Genomic DNA, 22,253 nt, shown 5'->3' with positions numbered 1-22,253 from the left:
GTCTACATTCCCACAAGTGCATTTTTATACACCAGTAATAAACTGTCAGAAAGGGAAACTAAGAAAATAATCCCAATTACAATTGCATCAAGAAAAAAATAATAATAAAGTACCTAGGAATAAATTTAACCAAGGATGTAAAAGACTTGTACTTGGAAAATTATGATACTGAAGAAAGAAAGAAGATACAGCCCTGGCCAGTTGGCTCAGCGGTAGAGCGTCGGCCTGGTGTGCGGGGGACCCGGGTTTGATTCCCGGCCAGGGCACACAGGAGAAGCGCCCATTTGCTTCTCCACTGCCCCCCTCCTTCCTCTCTGTCTCTCTCTTCCCCTTCCGCAGCCAAGGCTCCATTGGAGCAAAGATGGCCCGGGCGCTGGGGATGGCTCCTTGGCCTCTGCCCCAGGCGCTAGAGTGGCTCTGGTCATGGCAGAGCGACGCCCCGGAGGGGCAGAGCATCGCCCCCTGGTGGACAGAGCGTCGCCCCTGGTGGGCGTGCCGGGTGGATCCTGGTCGGGCGCATGCGGGAGTCTGTCTGACTATCTCTCCCCGTTTCCAGCTTCAGAAAAAAAAAGAAAAAAAAGAAAAAAAGAAAAAAAGAAAGAAGATACAAATAAGTGGAAACATATAATGTGTTCATGAACAGAAAGAATTAACATCATTAAAATGTCCATACTATCCAAAGAAAGCTACAGAGTCAATAAAATTCCTATCAAGATACAATGATATATATCACAGAACTAGAACAAATAGTCTAAAAATGTGTATAGAACCACAGAAGATCCTTAATGGCCACAACAATCGTTTTCTTTTTAATTTTTCCAAATGAGAGGTGGGGAGATAGAAAGACAGACTAGACTCCCATATGCACTTCAACTAGGATGCACCTGGCAACCCCCATCTGGCACCATGCTCACACTGAGCTATTTTTAGTGCCTGAGGTAGAGGCTCCACAGGGCCATCCTCAGTTCCTAGGGCTGATGTACTCAAACCAATCAAGCTGTGACTGCAGGAGGAGAAGAAAGAGAGAGAAAAGGGGGAGAGGGAAGGGTGGAAAAGCAGATGGACACTTCTCCTGCATGCTCTGACCAGGAATCAAACCTGGGTCATCCACATGCCAGGCCAATGATCTACCACTGAGCCAACTGGCCAGGGCCCACCACAACAATCTTAAGAAAAAGAACAAATTTGGATGAATTATACTACCTGATACCAAAATATACTATAAGGCCACAGTAATAAAAACAGCAAGGTACTGGCATTAAAACACACATATAGATAAATGGAACAGAATAGAGGGCCCTGAAATCAAACAATGCCTTTGTGGTCAATTAATATATTACAAAGAAGGTACAAACCTACAATGGGGTAAAGATAGTCTATTCAATAAATGGTTTGGGAATATTGGATACATGCAAAAAAAAAAATGAAACTAGTCCACCTTCTTATACCATATACAAAGGACAACCTCAAAATGCATTAAAGACTTAAATGTTAGACTTGAAAACATAAAAATCTTAGAAGAAAACATAGGCAGTAAAGATCATTTTTCAATAATTCCCTTAAAAAGTCTATGATTAGTTAACTCCCTAATTCTTTCTCTGGAAATGTCTTTGTTTTACTCACATTATTAAATGAGGTATAGAATATCCCTTGGAACCTGAAATATATCATCTTATTGTGTTCTGCCATCCATTGTCACTATTGAAAAGTATACCCATCTTGTAATGAATCCTTTATTAGAAAAAATTCTGTTTTCCTGTAATTGATTTTAATGTTCTTTGGTTTCCCACACTGTCTAGGTTTTTATTTATCTTCTTCAGGACTTAGTGTGCTTTGTCAACTGGAAATGCAATTCTTTTTTTAAACATGAAAAATTTCTTTTACAATGTTGTCTTTTAGGATGTTTCCTCTTCTTCATCCTCTCTATCTCATCCTACTAAAACTTACATTATATTCACTTGGTATTTTTCATGCTCTTCATCATATCTCTGAGCTGCTCTTTCATTGCTGAGCTCTGTACTACGGGTGATTTTCTCACATTGATCTTCTAATTCCCTCAGTCTTCCTTTAGTTGTGTCTAATCTGTCATTTAATTCACCCCCTGAATTTTTAATTTATAAGTACTATATTTTTATATTTCTATAATTTCTAATTAGCTTCTTTTAAAATTGTTATTTTGTCTACCCATTCATTATATATCCTATGTAATTTTTCATATTCATTTTATAATACTTTCTAGTATTTCCTTTATTTTTAACCTATTCTAAAAATATTAATGTATAACCTTTTCCAATATGTTCTATTATTTTCCTTTTGTTATAATATTGATTCTCTTTTTTCTTGCTACCTATAAACTCACAGATTTGTCTTTTTTTTTTTTTAAACTCAATTCCACTAAGGATTATTTATCTTTGGGAGTTCTATTAACCCTGTGTTTTCAGTATATTTTTCATAACTATTCTCATTTCCTCCTGTCAGAATCTCTAATTTATTAATTTTTTCTTGGATATATTTTTGTTAATTTCTTGTCTGGAGTTCCTCTGCTGCATGAGCTGTGTAAGCACAGACTGTTTGCTCACCCAGGCTAGAAGCCTTGGGTTTTACTTTCTCCTGGTTGATTGTTCTGACACAATAAAGTCTATGTAACAAAATAACCCAGCAAACGTCTACTTCTCCAGTTATTTACTCATGAGTAGTTTCTTGAGGCTTTAATTCTTATGTTGGGGACACAAATCCATGTTTTTCACCTTATCTAGGTCAGGGTCATCTGTTCCCATGTGAGAATGCCCTATCCTTAGGGTCTATATTTATACCTGCTTTACTTGACATTCTAGTCTTTTCTTCTTTTTAATTTTCTTTTTGCTAGTTGAGACAAAGGCAGCAAATTTACACCTTTATAAAAAACACAATTTTAACATGGAATTCTAAATGAAATGTCAAAATTCTTCCCTTTAAATACTCATTGGTTGCCTGGTCAAGGTACATATGGGAGTTGATGCTTCCTGCTCCTTCCCCTTCTCTCTCTCTCTCTTTTGCCTTCTCTCTCTCCTCTCTAAAATGAATAAATAAAAAATACATATATATATTTTTAAAGGCTCATTGCATTGTTTTTAAAGTCAAGTCTGTATGTAGCACTGCTTCCCTTGAGCCCAGTTTGCAGCCACAGAGATGTTTGGCCCTTCTCAGTTTTGCCGCTGGGTCTGCAAATTAATCACCTGCAAACTCTCTTTTTTCCAATATCTATATTTCTTTATTCATTTTTCTTCACTATCCCACTTTAAATCTCTCTCATATACACACACAGAGAGAGAAATAAGGGTCACTAATTATGCTTCTCAGCTTAAGTAGTAATAAAGGATGTATATAGTTTCAAGGAAGAATTTCTTCTCTCTTCATCTTCCCATTATCATGACCTTTATAATCTTGCTTACAGACACAAAATTCCACTTCCCATACCTCCACCACCTCTCAAAACCATCCTGTCCTCTTGTGTTAATGATTCTACAAATGGTGCTACAGTTCCTAGTCAGCTGCTATAACCAAGTTCTCATATATCCATAAAACTCAAAGCTCTTTCTCTTTCAAATGGAAAGGAGCTTACCCTCTGTTATGGTACAGATACTTTGGCTGCCCAGTGACTCCAGTTCTTTAGGATCAATCAAAGGTGGCTTTGATACTGCAGGCTATTTTCTCTGCCATGAAATTTCTGTCATGTTCCCCAGAAATTGCCCTATTGGTCCAAGGAAAACTAATTGGCAACATTATTAGCTTCCCTCCTTTGATTCTAGTGTGTTTAATGGCAAGGTGACTATAGTACTTAGCTTCCAAACTGAGATACTTTTAAGCATGAAAGAAGGCACTAATGTAATTACACCAGGATGGCAGACAAGCCAGGACTACTGGGGAAATTTTCAAGTCTTTTTTACATAGGAAGCCTGGATACTTGCCTTGACCTCCTAAACTTCCATATATGTACAGTCACACACACATACACACACACACTCTCTCTCTCTCTCTCTCTTTGTAAATATGTATGTATGCAAATTAAGTCCCAAAATGACCATACGATCATAACTCTGTAAAGGAAACATGTTCTCTACTTCTATTTCCTATGACAAGTTTTGTTTGCTTATTTGTTTGGTGGGCCTAAGGGAATGTAGAAAATATGAAAAATTAAATGCCATTTAAGTTAGTAGGACAGACAGAAACAGGGAGAGACAGGAACAAAGAGAAGCCATAGGCTCTCCAGTTACACAGTGTGGTTTTAGACTTCCTCCTCTATAGCTGCTTTAGCTGAATTATGCTGTGCCAATTTGCCACTGACCTAGACTGAGAGATATTATTAGAGCTTTATGAGATACTTTACTACACTTACTGTCGTAATGTCTTTGTAAATGTAGTTCATTAGTTTACATAGTTTTCTCTTTCTAAGGACTCATAGGACAAATTTTTCATCATTTAGTCTCGGTACCAAAAATCATGTCTATCCTGAACAATTGCTTTATATTATGTTTAATTTATGGGCCCAGAATTGTATGACTACTTACCTTTTTGTTTGGGAAACTAAGAAGCTCAGAATAAAATGTATGGCCTCTAGGAAATGAATGAATGCTATGTAAAATTTTGCATATCAACTTCTCTCTTTTTAATACTTTTCTATCTTTATTTTTCTTCTAACCTGATTTCCTCAACTCTCTATATTTCACTTCACTTTTTAAAGTTAAAGCCACTTCAAATGAAATGGGGATTTCATCTAGTTCTTTAAAAAAAAATTTACCTCTCTTTTTGATGCTCTTTTTATTTTGATGACTATAGGGATATAAATTCTATTAAAGCAGTATCATATTTAAAGATGCATAAGTAAGCATAGACTTGGACAGGACTTTTCACTTTGTGAATGAAAACATGGCAGAAAATAATCAGGTTTATGGTCAGTAGGCTTAACTCAAACATTATCAAAGATTCTTCATTAAAAAATATCACTTGAGCCTGACCTGTGGTGGCGCAGTGGATAGAGCATCGACCTGGAATGGAATGCTGAGGTTGCTGGTTCAAAGCCTTGGGCTTGCTCGGTCAAGGCATATATGGGAGTCGATGCTTCCTGCTCCTTCCCCCTTGTGTCTCCCTTCTCTCTCTCTCTCTCTCTCTCTCTCTCTCTCTCTTTCTCTCTCCTCTTTCAAATAAATAAATAAAATCTAGATTAAAAAATATATCACTTGACTAATTTTACATTTAAATGCCATGAACACTGTCACAAATCATTTAGAGGTTCTAAGTAAGACTGTTATGAGAAACATGCTATCATGATTTGGACACCACCCTGACATTTTATTTCCTTGGTATAGGATTTCTGACAAGCTATGCTTAATGGGGAAAAAGCTTTATAATAAAACTGAACACTGCAATAATTGACTATAGTATAAATGAAATTTCCCAATGCACTCTATTTCTACCACCTTTATTTTTCTTTTTCTGAAAATTTTTTATTGGCCATTAGATTCATATGTGGAGTACAGCCTTTATTACCTTGAAGGAAGATATTTCAAGATGTGTTATATAAATCCCCTACTGTCCCTCTGTTTCCTCTTGCCAGCAGCTCTGTCATCCAGATGATAAATAAGTTCAGTCTGGTGTTAGAGTTTAACTAGCAATGAATTTCAGTTTATTGCAATATTTATGAAAGCTTTTTAAAATGTGGTTAAGTGAAAGTCTTCTGGTGCGCTGCAATCAATGCTTCTTAACATGAGGTAGAGAATCCAAATCTTCAGTGTTTCTTTCCAGTTCTGAAAGCTACAAGGCCTTCTTGACAAAGGACCCCAATTTTAGTAGACTGAACTACTCTTCATGTTAGGAATGTTTTTAAAGTTTTGATTCTTCTTCTTCTTCTTCTTATTATTATTATTATTATTAAAGTCAAGATGTTTAGTGTTTTGCTCTTCTTTTTCTTTTTGCTTTCCCCCTTTCAGCTAGAAGAAAATATGTAGCCAGAAAATTTAGGCCAAGAAACCTGAGTCTCAATAATTACCATTCCAGGCTGCAACACTGTGTTTTCTATTAAGCCCATAGAGCAATTAGCAACGTTTTATAACAGCTGTGAAAATTGTTGCTTGACCTCCTCTGATTACAATTCTGACACTTTTAAGAACAAATTGGTAAACAGTGCTGGTGTCAGAAGCCCTTTCTAAGTTTGTAGGAAAGGAGTTGGCCTGTGGAGAAGAAGCATCTTTGAGAGAAATGGACTTAGAGGCAGCCCAGGTTGGAGAAGAAATAATGCCAGAAAAATGTGGTCTTGTTAGATGCAAGGACAGCTGGTTTCCTTGGGCTGAGACTCTGAGGTGGAGCCTGTGTCTGCATTTGCTAAACCTAAAATGATACCAGCCAGGAGGGTCCCAGTGGGGTGAAAAACAGCCTTCCTATTGTTAGAAATAAATTGAGAGGATAATTCCTAAACCAAGGAAGAGGGACCATAACCCATCTCTTCTGACTTTGAGTTTTCTGATTAAAGTTTCATTCTTTACAAGGAGTGCTTTAGGTCTCTTTGAAGCACCCTCAGAGTGATTTCTGGACCCAACATGGCCTTTCTGATCAGGAGAGATGGTCCCAAATGTTGTCAAGTGACAGCGTGCTGGGGATGACCACAGGTCCGAGAACTAAACCTGGGTTTGAATCCCAACCTGCTTGTGACTTGGCCATGGGCAAGTCATTGAACTTCTCTAAGCTTTAAGTTTCTCATCTGTAAAATGGGATTTTTTCCCCCAAATATTAGCCAGAAAATAGTAATGAAGAAAAAAATGGTGAATTAGACAAGGAGACACAAACTACAGCCAACGGACCAAAATCAGCCTACTGTTTATTTTTATAAATAAAGGTGTGTTGATTACAGACCATGACTGCTTTCACACTGCAAAGGCAGAGTTCAGTAGTTGTGGCCGAGAACCAGACAGCCCACAAAGCCAAAAATATTTACTGTCAGGCTCTTTACAGAGAAAGTCCACCAGCCTCTGAAGTAGACCATTTAGGATCCTTAACTACAAGGCTAATTTGGCGAGCAAAATCTATGGAGTGATGGTCTATAGTTGAGGTTCCAAACACAACTTTAAAGATCACTTATTACACTGAGTGAAGTAAGTAAATCAGAAAAAGCTAAAAACTGTATGATTTCACACATAGGTGTGATACAAAGCTGAGACTCATGGACATAGGTAAGAGTGCCGTGGTCGCCAAGGGGAGGGTGTAAAGAAGGACACATATCAGGCGACGGAAAATGATTTGATATTATTAGGTGATGAATATACAACATAACTAACTAATCAAACGATGGAGTGATGTTTGCCTGAAATCTATGAACACTTATTGATCAATGTCACCCTGTTAAAATTAATTTTCTCAATAAATAAATTTAAAAAAATAAAAACAAAATAAAGATCACTTACGTTTGTCACTCAGTTGTAATATGTTTCCCACACCATTTGTTACTTATAAGTAGTATTTAAAGTTATAAAATTCGCAAATAACTGTCTTGTTTTCTGAATTAGAGCAAGTTCAAAGTAATTCATGCCATAGTATCACTCTCACTTTAATACGGGTTTCTTTAAGAGGAAGAGAAAAGGTGTGGAATTTTCACTTAGTGCTAGTCTAGATACTACCCAGGCCTAGCTGCACCCAGGGAATATGGAGCTTGTCGTTCCACATGTGTCTTAGGTATCAGCTAGAATTCTTTCTGTTGTAGGTAAGAGAATACCCAGATAAAAGTGAATTAAACAATACAGAACTTTACAATTTTACTTGACAGGAATATCACAAGTGGATAGTTCTAAGACTGGATCAAACATATCAAGACTATTCATGTAATCTCTGCAACTCTCCTGAATATCTCAACCTGTCCCATGATACCTAACAAGGATGTGCTTTGTTACATCTTTAAAAGACAATGTTCAAAGCAGGAAGAAGGGAGAATGCAAAAATAGAGTTCGCTTTTTATTACTCTGTCTTTTTAAATAAAAAAATTTTTTTTTTTTTTGCAGAAATCCAGGAAGAATTACTTTTCTTTTCCTTATTGGCCAAAATAGAGTCACATGCCTAACGCCGACCGACACTTCCACGAGGAATGATGACTGCTTCTATCTGATGGACCCTCCATGGCTCCTCCCCTGAAAACGGGCGTGCAGCTGACCTAGCAGGGAAACAGAGGAGGCAATGGCTGCTTCACAGGAAATTCATAGTGTCTCTTTATTTGGGAGCTTGACAAATGGTTTAAAAGATTTTTTCCCTTGTCAGGATTGAGGAAAAAATCTGACAAACTTTTGGAAATGTGTTTTCCTATGAACACAGCAAATCCTTTTTGAGGATGTCAAAACTCAGGTCACTTTGGATTATTAGCCAATGGAATACACTAGAACAGTGTTTCCCAAAGCGTGTTCTCTAGGAAAATAGTTCCTGTGGCAAAATAATCTTTGGTCAAATAGATGTGGGAAATATCGCATACTGTACCCTCACAATGCAAACTTTTATTATGCAAATCAGCATAGCGAAGTCTCTGAGAAGCACTGTGTAAAGAACATGTTCACTTTTGGTTTCACTTATACATTTAAAGGGATTTTTATAAGGCCTAATAGAAATAGGAATAGCAAAAAACTGACCTAAATTACTATCTCTGCAGATGAAGTAGAAGATTAAACTTTTGACAAATGAAAATGGAACCCATCCATTGACCTCCAGGAGTACCTGGGAGAATCTTTCTTTCAATAACTACACACCTGGGTCTCCAATTTCCTCTACTGCCCCTTCTTTGAAAATAGTTCTAATAATGACAGTACACAATGATTTCAAGCATACCATTAAACTTGACCAGTATCTGGGAATCTCCAAGATTAGATTAGACATGTTAGAGGTAGAATATGAGCACAAATATAACTCTGTGCTACTTTTGCATGAATTTTAACTCCTGTTAAGGCATATACTCTACCTTCTTTGTCAGCTTAAATGTCCCTCCTCTAATTGTGGGTTAGGATTAGGAAAGGATGAGTTTGATAGTTAAGGTTTGGGTCCCTTTATTCTAAGACCCCTGTTTTCAGTTCAGTTTCCATTCTTTTGTCCCAGAGTTAGCTGTTTCCTCTAGCCATCTGCCTCACCCCAACCCCATTTGCTTCTCCCCTCAAGAAGTGCTTAGTGTAAATAGTATGAGGTTTAGAATTAAATAAACCTTGGTTCAAATCCTGCTTTACTATGTTCTACCAGTGTTACCTCTCTGAGCTTCAAACCACTCATCTATAACAAGCAGATAATACTTAACTCAAGATACTGTTTTGAGAATTATATAATAAACATATGTAAATTACCTATTATTAATTTGGAACTAAAGTAGGTAGATACAGAACAAATGCCTACTGCTTTCCTTTATGTGGGCTAGAGCTATGAAAACTAACAACAAACATTGACTATTTGTTTATGGTTAGCCATGTGCTATGCTAAGTGCTCTAATTCATTTAATCTTCAGAAAAATCATATGAGGTAGGTAATACTAGTATCTCCTTTTAATGGATGAAGTAATGGAGATTTCTAGAGAGGCTGCATAACTGACAAGTCTCACCAGGTACGGATTCTAAAGCAGATCTGTGGAGCCCTCTGGCTATGCTTTTACTCTCTGAGGCACTGCAGCCAAAACTACAAGATGTCTGCAAGAGTACACAGTACCTGGACTTTATCCAAGCCCGTGGCTCCCTTACAAATATAGACTAGATAGCTGTGTTGCCTCCAGTGGAATGTGAACAGAAGTCATGTATGTCCCTTCTGGACTGGAGTTTCTAAGTGCGCAGGTGGCTCTCCATCCTCTCCTTCCCTTTTCACCATATAGTTGCCAGACAATGAAAAAGTCCTAAGGGATGGATGGCAGAGCCACCAGATGGAAGGAGTCTTAGTCTCTGAATCAACAAATGGAAGAAAGTACTTTGCCTACGCAAGCATCTGCTTTGGACTATTGTTACATTAGTAAGAAAAAAGCTTCTCCTTGGTCTGGGCCATTTTTTGTTTGGGTCTATTTGTTAAGCAGTTTAGTCTAAAATAGCTGCTTCAACCATAAAGATTTTGATCTACTCTACACTCATTATGACTTCTAATAATCACCCCTGTTGGCTTAAGAATCTCCCTCACCAGCTAAACTTAAGAGTCCCTTTCTATGTTTCCACCTAAGAAGACTTTTATTTTCCTACCCCTTGTTTTCTGCCTTTGTCTCAGTTCTTTCCAGAATTCCTCGCCCCATTTATTTTCCTTTTTCATGAGGCCTGTGTTTTCTGAGTCACTTTCTCCTTTTCTTCTACTTAGCTCCTACTTAGCTTCATCCCACCCCAAAGCATCACCCATCCTTAATATAATCAGCTTAATAGCTTTAGCTCATGCCAGAATATTTGGTAATTGTGTGACGATGGCACCCTTATATTGTTCCCCAAGACCTTGTAACAGCTTTTTAAAGCCCTATAATGGCAATAGTCAGCGAAGGAAATATGTGAGAGAAAATTGAAAAAAGAAAAAAGAGAGTCAAAATACAATCTCTCCCCACAAGAAACTTTATAGTTTACAGTCTAGGAAGAATGCAGTAAAGACTACCAAAGTATGTGTTAGGAGCTTTCACTAAAAGATAGGAAGAGCTACTAAAAAGGATATATAGAAAGTAAAGAAGTTCAAATAGTAGGAAATAAGGTTTGAAACCTGATCTCCAGTTCCACTAAAGTAAGATAAATTCATACGGAGTTCTTTCAACACTAAGGAAGAAAGATGCACATTTTTAAAAATCCACTATGTTTTTTACAGAAACCACAGTATATTATCATGGGCTTGGCCCTCGACACTCCTCAGCATAACTTATGGACGGTTTGTCTTTATGAGAAGGCTCTGTGCTGGGAGTTCCATGTGGGAGCTCAGCTCAGAGCAGCCCAATGGGGAGCGGCTGTGGCCCCTCCAATTTGGGTGGAAATTACCATTGTCCTTTCATGCCTTTTAGATGGTAGACACTGAGCATCATTAAATAAACATTCTTTTAAAACAATAGTGATTGTCCTGTGATTTAATATAGTGAAGCCCTCTGAGACTCCTGAGATACAAATGACATTTACCCTTAGGCCTAATGTCTTCCTCTTACTCTGTCTTTTGAGTTCTGGTGTCTGCTTGGATCCATTTTTTTTTTCTTCAAGGCCACCAATTGTCATTCCTATCTGCTTTTGATATGGCTGATTGTAATAAATCCACTTCCAAAGTTAAAATTTGGTTCTTCTAGAATTACATCAAATATAAGGGAACTCAGAACGAGGTTCTGAGTGCTTCTCCCTTGAAAAGAGGACACATGAAGATCCATTCAATCGAGAGGAAGAAGGGACATTTGGGCAGGGTACACTCTTATACTTACCTCCTATTAATAAAGTAGCCAAACTGAAGGAAAGGGAAAAGCATTTTTAATGGCGCTAAAATAACCATAATCACTACCACCATCAACATCATCATCATTCTCATCTTTACTAATGATTAATAGCATAAGTTCCCAATATGTATAATCATGTATCTTATGTTTAATCCTTGTTCCAGGATTCTTAATTTTTGTCATCATGGGCAGTTCACTTACTTCTCAGAACTTTGTCTTCTTTGTCTGTAAAGCAATGATAATAATACACACCCCAGAGGGCCGGCAGTGAGGGTTAAATGAGGTAACATATATAAAATGTGCCTGGCACATAGTTGGTGCTTATTTGGGAATGTCTCCTCTACTACTGTGTGTACTCATGGTGGAACTGTCAATCAAACTGCCCCATGTAGCTGGTCAAGGTGTGGTTATGTGGGTAATGTGAGGTCAAGGTCAATTATACTCTCTCCTAACAATCTAAAGCATATATGTCATTAAAGATGAAAAATAGTAGGTGAGTCTTTCTAATGAAATCTTCTAGAAGAGTATGTCTGTTCTTTAGCTTCTCATACCTGGCTTCAGAGACCTCTCCTGGTTCCTGCTTTTGACAAGATCCAATTTTTTAATTTGGCCTTATAGTCTGGGATTTGCCCAGTCTCTTTGCTACAAATCTCCCCATTCCCCTTGAATCAGCCATTGGGAAATATGTTTAGATTCTGGTAGCTTCCTAGTCTCCTTGCTACAAATACCTTTTTTCCTTCTGAGTTTATCATACAGGGGGTTTATGCTTGCACCCAAAGAGTACTAATTGGGACACCATTCTACACTCTGTGAACTTATGCTAATATTTATACAGAGGCTCAGACCATAAAGATATTTTCTTTGCTGATCCCTCTAGTCCAAGGAAAAACAACCAAACTAATCTTTACCATCATATAAAAATATAGGCTTTTAAAGACAATGGTGGTGGATTTCCTAACAGTGTAAAAATAGTCCCATGTTGACACCTGGGGGCTGAAGTAGAGGTCTGACCCAACACAGATTTTCCCTTCTTGAAGGTCAAAAGCTGTGGACCCAAGTGAAGCACTAAGTGGCCACACAAGGCAGGGACTTGCCCTTTTCCAGAGCAGTGTTCAGAGATCCTCACAGAACTTGCTAAGGGTTATTTTGTTGCAGAAACAATTTATAAGAGCCACTCAGGAATAGAATCTTTGTAAGAAGGGTCAATGCCACAGTATTGACAAATAAGAAAGTTCCAGGATATAGTTTCCAGCATGGCCAGGCCAGGGTGAGGTTCTACCCACTTACATCAACTAACACCTGCCCTTGAAGCTTGTTTTTAACAAGCAGGCCCCATGTGCCAAAGAAAGCTGTCGGTAGATGGTGTGACCTGCACTCCCTGGAAATCCAAGCAAAGAAAACACAAAACAAAGCAAAGAGTGAAAAGCTGAGGCCCGAATGCAATCTGGGAATCAACTGAAGTTGTGAAGTTTAAAAATCATGTGAAGTTTAAAAAGAAAGTTCAAATTAAAGTATTTCTTGCTTTAAACAATAGATATGCCAAATGGATATTGTCACAAGGAATCTGTTGAAATAAAATCATGTCTAATACATGAAAGGTGCTGGTTCATTATAGTAAGCCTAGGGTGACTCCTTCTTTAAAACTAAGGAATTCTATCAAATAGCAAATCATCCTTCCCAATCTGTTTATTTGCCTCCAGCATGTCCCTTTTCCCACTTCCCCCAGCTGAACGTGGCTTCTATCTACTCATTTTTAACCTTGTTCACTTTCAGGCAACCAGAATTAAGAAATAGAGATACACATCCCAGCCACCACTCGAAATATTTTTATTTTCATCCATTTCACTTCCTTCCCTGGAGAAGCACCCCCATCTCATTGCCAGATGCAAACCTTCCCTCCATGCTCTTGATCAATGTCCCCTTTTTTCTCCTTCACGACTCTGCAATAGAGGTGGACCTTTGTCTCTCCTGAATCTTCTCTCCCTCCGTCTCTTCCTCACTTTCTCTCTCTCACATTCTTTCTTTCTCTCTATGTTGCCCCCCCCACTGAAACAGACACACATACTCCTACCGTTCTACATACAGAAAAAAAAAATTATTCTCCTCTTCTCCCACTCTTTCTGGTAACAGAGCATATCCTATAATAAGGTAACCCAAATCTGGAGAGGAGACTGCCAACCTTTTAGCACACTCAGCCCAGGTCTTTTATGAGCAGGTAATTATTTTTTCCAGTGCTAAAGCTCTGATTTTGTTGTATGCCCTGTATATAGAAGCAGGGCCAGCTATATAATGTATGAGGCCCAGTGAAAAATAAAAATGCAAACACCTTATTCAACAGGCAGGAGTAAGGTGCTATTAAAAGTAGTACAATATGGGGGTGGGCAAAAGTAGATTTATAGTTATGAGTACACAAAACAGAGCTTATTCTTGTATAATAATTTATTAATTATTGCATTATTTATTTGTATTACAACTGTAGACCTACTTTTGCCCATCATTGTATAAAACGTTTTGCTTTCTTCAAATGTTTTTTTCTACTGACCTATATATATTAGGGTTTATTTGTTTGTTTAGTGTTACCATCTCTTAGGTTTGGTGATGATATTTGCTGGGAGTGTGCAAACCCTCAGATTCCCACCACCCTGCCCTGTGAATCAGTGTACAACACCAGCTGCTGGGTTGCCCCCTTCCAGCCACCGACTGACCTTGGGCTGCAGAGAGAGAAGCCAATTTCCTTTTCCCACAGAAACAGTTGCCCCCTCCATGCCAGGAAATATTCAGTCCCTGAATGGGGGGCATCCAGGAAGCTCACCCAGACACATGGCCCAGCACATGCCAGAAGCCCACCCTCCCTGAGCCCAGGCTTCTACCTAGGGTGCCAAGGGAGGTGGTGGCAGCAGCTAGGCAGCGATGGGGAAGCAAAGGATGGGTAGGTCTGGGGCACAAGGAAGCAGGAAGATCGGGCAACCAAAGACCTGTCCCCACAGAGCAAGGGGATCGAGCATGAGCTGAGGCTCCGAGCCCTTTGAGGTTTTTATGCACCATTGTCTTATCAGACTATACTTAAAAAACACAAACTCAAGGATAAAAATTATTAAGAATTTTAAAACAGTGATAACAATATCATACCCCAAATTTAGGGCTCTTCTATGCATATAGTACTCTATGATAAATCTGTGAAGCTGGCCCTTCCTGGAGTCAAACCATAGTGTCAGTATTCTACCGCATCCCCTTGATTGCCCTCATGATAATGCAACCAGCTCTTAATAACCCCTATCCTATTTAACCCACACTCCATTCTGTCCATAGCCTGAGCTTTTTGACACACAAATCTGGTCCTGTCATTCCTCTACTTAAAAATCTTTCAATGGTTTTCCTTTGCCCTCAGGATAAAACTGCATGAGTATAGTAGGAAACAGAAACCACACTGCCTATTTGAAGCAGAAAGAGTTTTAATCCAGAAAATTAGGGGGTTAGTTTGAAGGTCTATGGAATTTATGCTAGATCTCCAGGAATGGTTCCCAGGTCAATACAACAGAATTTGTCTGCCAAAATTACGGCTGTCTCAGCCAAAAATAAGAATACGGATAGTCAGGAAGCCACCATGCACTGCTGACTTCAAATATTGCTGTTGTTGTAATATTGGGATCAGGAAATTGCTGCCATTACAACAGCCTCTCATTACCCACAGCTAGAGATTAGACACTAGGAAGATGCAAATTCTTCACTACCATTCTTGCAAACAGATACTATTATAAACAACAGAAAGATGGGCTCTACTTCACTTCTGCTTTCCAAATCTCATGGGAGAGCATATGACTGGTGGAGTCTATCTATTGCAAGCGATTCAGAAAAGGTAAATTTTTAGGTTCTCAGGCTTTGAGGTAGAGAAATGCTCACTAGGAGATTAGAATTATCGTATTTTTCACTCCATAAAACACACCTGGCCATAAGATGCATCTAGAGTTTTAAGGAGGAAAATAAGAAAAAAAATATTCTGAACCAAATGGTGTATTAAAATATTTAATAAAATATATCACAATAATATTTCAACAACGTAAACTCAACAACAGTATTAACAATCATTAGCACTGTTCTTAACAAATGAGAGGAGACTTTAATGTTCAAATACTCTTAGCTGTCTGGGAACTCGCAGCAGATAAAAAAAAAAATGAACATTTGCTCCATAAGACGTACAGGTATTTTCCCCTCCATTTTGGGGGGGAAAAGTGTGTCTTACGGAGCAAAAAATACGGTAAGTAACTATTCCCCATATGTATGAAAAATGTCATTGCAATTTTCCCATCTTCTCTTTCATTCTCCCCATTATTCCTTCTCTGTATCCTTCAGTTCAGCCATGCTGATGATGGCTTGTATTTCTCCTAGAAGGCTAAACACTTTAGAATCCTTCTCCATTTGCTGACAAGCTCCATGGAATGGCCTTTCCTTCATTTTCAGACTGCATAACTGCCATTCATTCTTCATGGCTCACCACCCCCGAAGTTCTGTCAGAACTAATAACTTCCTTCTTTCTGAATCTTCTAACCACTTATTGTGTATCACTACCACTAAACCTATTCATCTTGCACTTCGGTGTGAGTACACCCCAACTAGACTGAGATGTCTGTAGTGACAAAAAATTGTCTTATCCCCTTACCTAGCCCTCGGTCTAAAATATACAACAGATATATATTGATGGAATGAATCTGTTGAGCAGTTCTAGAATTATTCCAAATCAGACTTGCTCAGGAAGCGAGGTAGATCCATGTATACTAACAAAATGACAAGCATGTTATGAATGCTGAAACCATTAGAGCAGAATGAAGTAATTACAGAGCAAAAAAACATCATTGGTATCTCATAAGAGGATGATATAAAGCCTCAAACCTCTCTCTTGATCTCTTTTCTCAGAGGAGTCTAGAATGTGGAACTCATCAAGCTCAAGTACCAAACAGAAGCAAGTCAAGTGCCTAGACTGTTATTTATATATCTCCCTCTTGTGGTAATTAGAGAGACTTCATTTTCTTTCACAGTAGTCATAATTAGAATTTAATAGAAACAAGAAACACTTCATTAAAAAAATGCTGCAACACTCATGTGGTTTGAAGTATATTAATCCAACAAGTCTCAGCTATCTGTGTCTCCTCAAGGTCTTAGTCATAAATAATGCAGACAAAAAGAGTATATAAAAAACATTCTAGTACATTCTTTCCCCTCGGTGACATTTGGTGCTTAATGTTTTTCCTTTTTCAGTAAAGATAGATATTTCAGTAAAAGTGCAGGGGGTGGGAGGGATGTCAAATATATTATAATATGAAGATTATTATATTTTTATTTTTAATTTATTGTGTTGACATGATTTTAAGTGTCCCATGCAAAGTCTCATTCTACCTCTGTTACACCCCGTTTGTGACCTTCTCCTACCTCCATCCCTCCTTTCCCTCTGGGATTTGCTACCCTGTTGTGTATTATTTTATAGAATATTTTTCTTTGAGGAAGTTAAAATTCTTAAATACTCTCTTTAGAAATTAGGTCTTATAGACAGACTGCTATATTGGCTATACATCAGAAAGGGATGGTTCTTTAGAACTGACCACTAGGTTAGTTTTAGTAATGGTCAAGTCCATCATACTCCATGGAGCCATGTACAATCACCTCTGCCAATTCAGAGTCCTCTTTCCATAAATATTTCTACTATATTTCAAGTTTTCATTCAAAATCTATTTATTGAGTATCTGCTATGCTCAATGTACTTCCTAGAATAAAGATGAAATAAACCAATATCCTGCTCCCCTATGGGTTTGCTGTCTAGTAGAGGAGATAAATCATGTGCCCTATAACTGTAATAGAAGGAAAATATGGGACAAAATTCAGGGGTTCTTAAAGTGGGTAAGAGATGTATATGTGGGAGAGTTTCCAAAAGCATTTCTAGTACCTTGAGATTCTAAAACAGTACTATTTTAAACGAATATCCCAAGTGACTTTGATAAGCACACTCCTTCCCCCTTTAAAGACCACTGGAATAGGTGTTCAAAGGATGTACATTACTTCCTGAATGGGGGAGTAGAAACCAGGATGACTTTGGGAAGGAAGTAATAAGTTTGGTGCTGGGTAGCTCTGAGAAACAGGGTGCAATCTCCAATACCTACGAGACTAGGCAGATAACGCAGGTAAATGAAGCGTCTGTGACAAGCTGATCTCAGGAGCCAGGGGAACTGTGACAGGCTGGAAAGCACCGTTTCCTTTCACATGGAATAGCCACTCCTTAGCTCCAGCCAACTCTTTATTCCATATCTTCCAACTTTACATGAGGTATCATACATTTGGATCTTTGCATTTAATTGGAAATTAATTTTAAAACTCATTAAAGCACTCTGTGGCTTAATCCTACTTAGGCAAAACCAAACATGTATGTGGGTAATGTTAAGCCTCTAAGCAGTTGCGTATTAATTGAAAACACAATATTTCAGGGTCTGGGCTAGGTGCCTGTGTACATACAACAGTTTATCTGCTTGCAAGGAATATGCCTACAGTTCAAAGGACATTAGCTTCAAAAAAGGAACAAACATGCAAGTTCAATCTGGAAAAATGAATGAGCATTTTCCAGGCAGGCAGCTGGGAAGAAACAGGCAAAAGAAACAGCATTTATAAATGCCCCAAAATATGGAAGTGTCTTCCCTCAGTAATATCACGAACTCCAACAGGACAATATTCTTTTTTTTCCCTTTAATGCACTTTATCCAAGGCCACATATAGGAGATTCTCCAAAAAATAGTTCTTAACTAATTTTGAGGCTCACATGTATGAGACATATTAACATTAACTAGTTCTCCCTAGTAACCAGTAGTCATTATCACAATCTCCAAAGAGTCCGAATTCTTTTTTTTTCCTTTTATTAATTATTTTTCTTTCTTTCCAAGTGAGAGAAGGGGAGATAGAGAGACAGATGATTTCCGCATGCACTCCAACCAGGATCCACCTGGCAACCCCATCTGGGGCTGATATTCTGCCCATCTGGGGTCATGCTCGGAATGGAGCTATTTTTAGCACCTGAGGGTGAGGCTCCACAGAACCATCCTCAGCGCCTGGGACCAATGCACTCAAATTGAGTTATGGCTGCAGGAGGAGAAGAGAGAGAGAGAGAGATGAGAAGGGATGAGAGGGGAGAGAAGCAGATGGTCACTACTCCTGTGTGCCCTGACTAGGAATCAAACCCTGGACTTCCACATGCTGGGCTCTATAACTAAGCCAACCAGCCAAAGCCAAGCCAAAATTTTTGATCCATTCCAATGTACCATGATATAACAAGACTCTTAGATTAGGGTAAAAGGAAGTTTAGAAATCATAAAATCCCTTTCCCTAAGGCCTAAGCCATATATAGCTAATCGTCAATCATTCAGTTTAAAGATCTAGTAATGAGAAATTCAGTCTTTGTATTTATCTCTTTCTTTTCCTTTATTTCATTTTGTCTTGTCCTCTGATCATATCACCTCCACCAGAAAATCAGTTAGGAGCCAAATGTCTGGTTCAACCATTTTACTACACAGCGATAGTATTAAGGTAAAAGCTGAAAGACATGTCAGACGCACCAGCAATTTCTGCATATTCTGAGAATTTTGGCCATCATATTCCCTTAATCCCCCGTTACTATGGATGAACTGAGTCAGCAAAGCATTTCAAAATCCAAGACCTGATGCTTCAGACTGCCTTGTCAATAAAAGGCTACTGGGTTATAACTCCCTTTACCACAGAAGCAAGGACTCCTAAGAGAAACATTTTTTTAACTTAGGCAGTAGACAACTGCCTAAGTTACTAAGTAGTAACAAGCCTAAGTTGTCTACTATTCCCATGAGGAACAATACAGCTAAACACTTTTGAAGAGGAATGGATATGATTTCAAACTCTGCTTGTCTGCAAGTAACAGAGTTTAGAAATTTGTATTATTTTGTGTGGTGAACAAGAAATGGAAACAGGAAAACATATTGCCATGCAACGCACTGTAGAGAAATGGTGAAAAGAAATACAAAAGCATAAAAAGTAAAAACAATTTTCCACCTCAGTTTTGCGAAGGCTATTAGTCTATCAGGGTTAAGGGAACAAAAGGAAAAATTTTCTCTCCCAAACCATCTATTTCTTGGCTCATAAATCTCATCCAGGGAAAATATTTTTCTCTCTTTCTATTCCCTCTCCAACCCCCAATTTATATAGTCTTCTGCAATTTCCCTTAACATCATTTACTAAATATATCATAATATACTATTCCCCTTAGGCCACCATTTCAAGAGACACCTTCCCCCAATCTGGGTATTTCTCAAATAAATCACCCTATTTGGACTTTCTTCCCTCAATATATTTAGTGCTGGGAACACATTGGTGAAGGTTATAAAAGCAAAAATTCTACTTTGAAATGTCAACGAACTTGGGGTATAGACTTAAGGTGCAGAATGACTCCTAAGGGCAAAGTCAATCACCTCTTTGGTTTGTTGAGTCTCCAGAACTATCTCAAAAGTGTTTTTGTTAAAATAATAACCCTATCCTCCCTCCCAAGAAAAAGCAGTGCCAAGTACTCTCTCCCTTCATGTGGTTTTGGAGGAAACTTCAATCCATACATTTTTTGTCTTAGTTAAACTCAGATCATTACAAGTTTTAGGAGCTTCTTGTCCTGCAGCCAAGACCCTTGGCTATCTGTATAAATATAAATCAATATCAAAGAATGAGAACTTGTTTGAAATTCACATCCTGACACTTGAAACAAGGTTATGTTGTGAAACTAGCATCTCCTAATTCCATTTGTTTCTGCCTAGGCCAGGGGTTAGCAAACCACAGCCTGTGGGACAAATCTAACCCACGGCCTGGTTTGTGCAACTTATGAACTAAGAATGGCTTTTATGTTTTAAAAGGGTTGTAAAAAATACTTAGAATTTAAAAAAGACACCTAGAAATATATGTGACACTGAGTAAATATGGCCTGCAAGCCTGAAATATTTACCATATAGCACTTTACAGTAAAAATATGCAAACCCCTGATTTAGGCAAAAAAACACATCTGTCCATTGTTTAAGTCCCTATCAAATGTCTAAACAGCTATCAATCTTCCTTAGACAAATTATAGTGTAACAAATAATGAAATGGAAGAAGGCTGATTCATATTTGCTTTTGAGATATATTTCAAGTATTGCCTTAATTTGGGTTCACACAGAAGCAGATCAGACTATGAGACAAAGATTTACATTCAAGAGGCTTATTTAAGAGATGATCCCAGACAAACCTGGGGAAGTGGGGGGATAGCCAAATATAGGATGTATCAAGCAAGTATCCTATTGTGAGTAAATAAAGTTTCAACCTTCAGGAGAGCTACAGCCAGTATGGGACAGGCATCTGAGCTATTCCACATGTGAGGTGAGGGAAGGGGGGCACTGACACATCAAATATCATCAAGTTTGATGAAGGCTGCTTCCGGAACTATAATTCTGGAACTTCCAGCTTGTGAGCACAGCAGCAGAGTGGCCTCCAATCAGCAGAGGAAAACTTCAGGCAAAGATACGTAAATGCCAGTAGTATGAAGAAATATGGGTGGGCACTCAGAACATCTGCTATATTCCATTCCTATCAACATCCCACCCTTTAAATGAACTGCATATTCTCCGTACTTCTCCAAGGGGGGGGGGGGTCACAATATTTTTCCAGCTTTATTGAGATATAATTGACATACAAGTAAGTTTAAGGTGAACAATGTGATGATTTGATACATTTATATTGCAAAACTATCACCTTCATAGAATTAGCTAACACTTCCATCCAATTTCTAAAACAAAACTTAAAACAGGAGAGTTAGGGAGAAAAACTAAGGTATCTACATCCACAAATAATAGTTTCAACTCTTTCCTCCACCATCCACAGTAGAGCCTCCTTACCCTTAGCCACAATTTTGTTGGTCTAGATTGCTTTCATCCCCTAGTATCTAAGCTCCTGGTAAATATACCCTTGATGGGCTGCAGTCACTAGGATTGCTTGCCCATTCACAATGAACACTGGTCTTGAATACACTTACAGGCAACTCAATGGGTCCTTTAAGTTCCAGGCATACTTCTCTCTGCTCCTACTACATAGCAGCAATCTAATCAGGGCCATCTATCCCTAACAGTGTAGTATATATGGAGGGGGGGGGGGACAAAAGCAGGTTTGAATTCAACCACCTGAGAAAGCAGTGGGGCTAACCCAAGCAGGTCACTGAAATTCAAATTTGTTAACTTATTTTAAAAGACAACAAGACTGTGTAAAAATAATGAAGGCCAACACTTTGAGCAATTACAACATTGTACCTAAGTGCACTATGCCATTGTGACATTCTTTTGAGCTATTGTATTAATCATAACCTGCATGGGTTTTTTTTTTCCACACAAATAACTGTAAACCTATTTTGTACCCCTGAGGTATGGTATGGTATGGTATTGTATGGTATAGTGTAGTGTAGCATAGTATATATTATCCTTACTATAGTATGAGTTATTTGTTGGCCTGCTTGGCTACATGCATGAAAATTCTACAATTTTCAAGCTATTATTATGGCCTTGGTATTAGTGAAACCATTAGTGTACCTCTCCCCTTCCAGAAGTGTTTCTGACTCACTCTCATTGAAAACCAGAAACTTCAATGTAGTAGAGGCTAAATTTATGGAGAGGAGAATCACAAATGCCCCACATCCCCACATAGATCATTGGGAATGATAAGGTACTTATTCCTACTTCCAAAACATATTTTCCAGACTCACGTTCTCTTGTTATTGCAGAGACATATAATGGATATTAATTCAAAATATATATCACACCATGAAAGATAGTAG

The sequence above is a fragment of the Saccopteryx leptura genome, chromosome 2, assembly GCF_036850995.1.
Source record: "Saccopteryx leptura isolate mSacLep1 chromosome 2, mSacLep1_pri_phased_curated, whole genome shotgun sequence".
Lineage (NCBI taxonomy): Eukaryota > Metazoa > Chordata > Mammalia > Chiroptera > Emballonuridae > Saccopteryx > Saccopteryx leptura.
The sequence above is the reverse complement of the archived record's forward strand: the minus strand, read 5'-3'. Positions refer to the sequence as shown.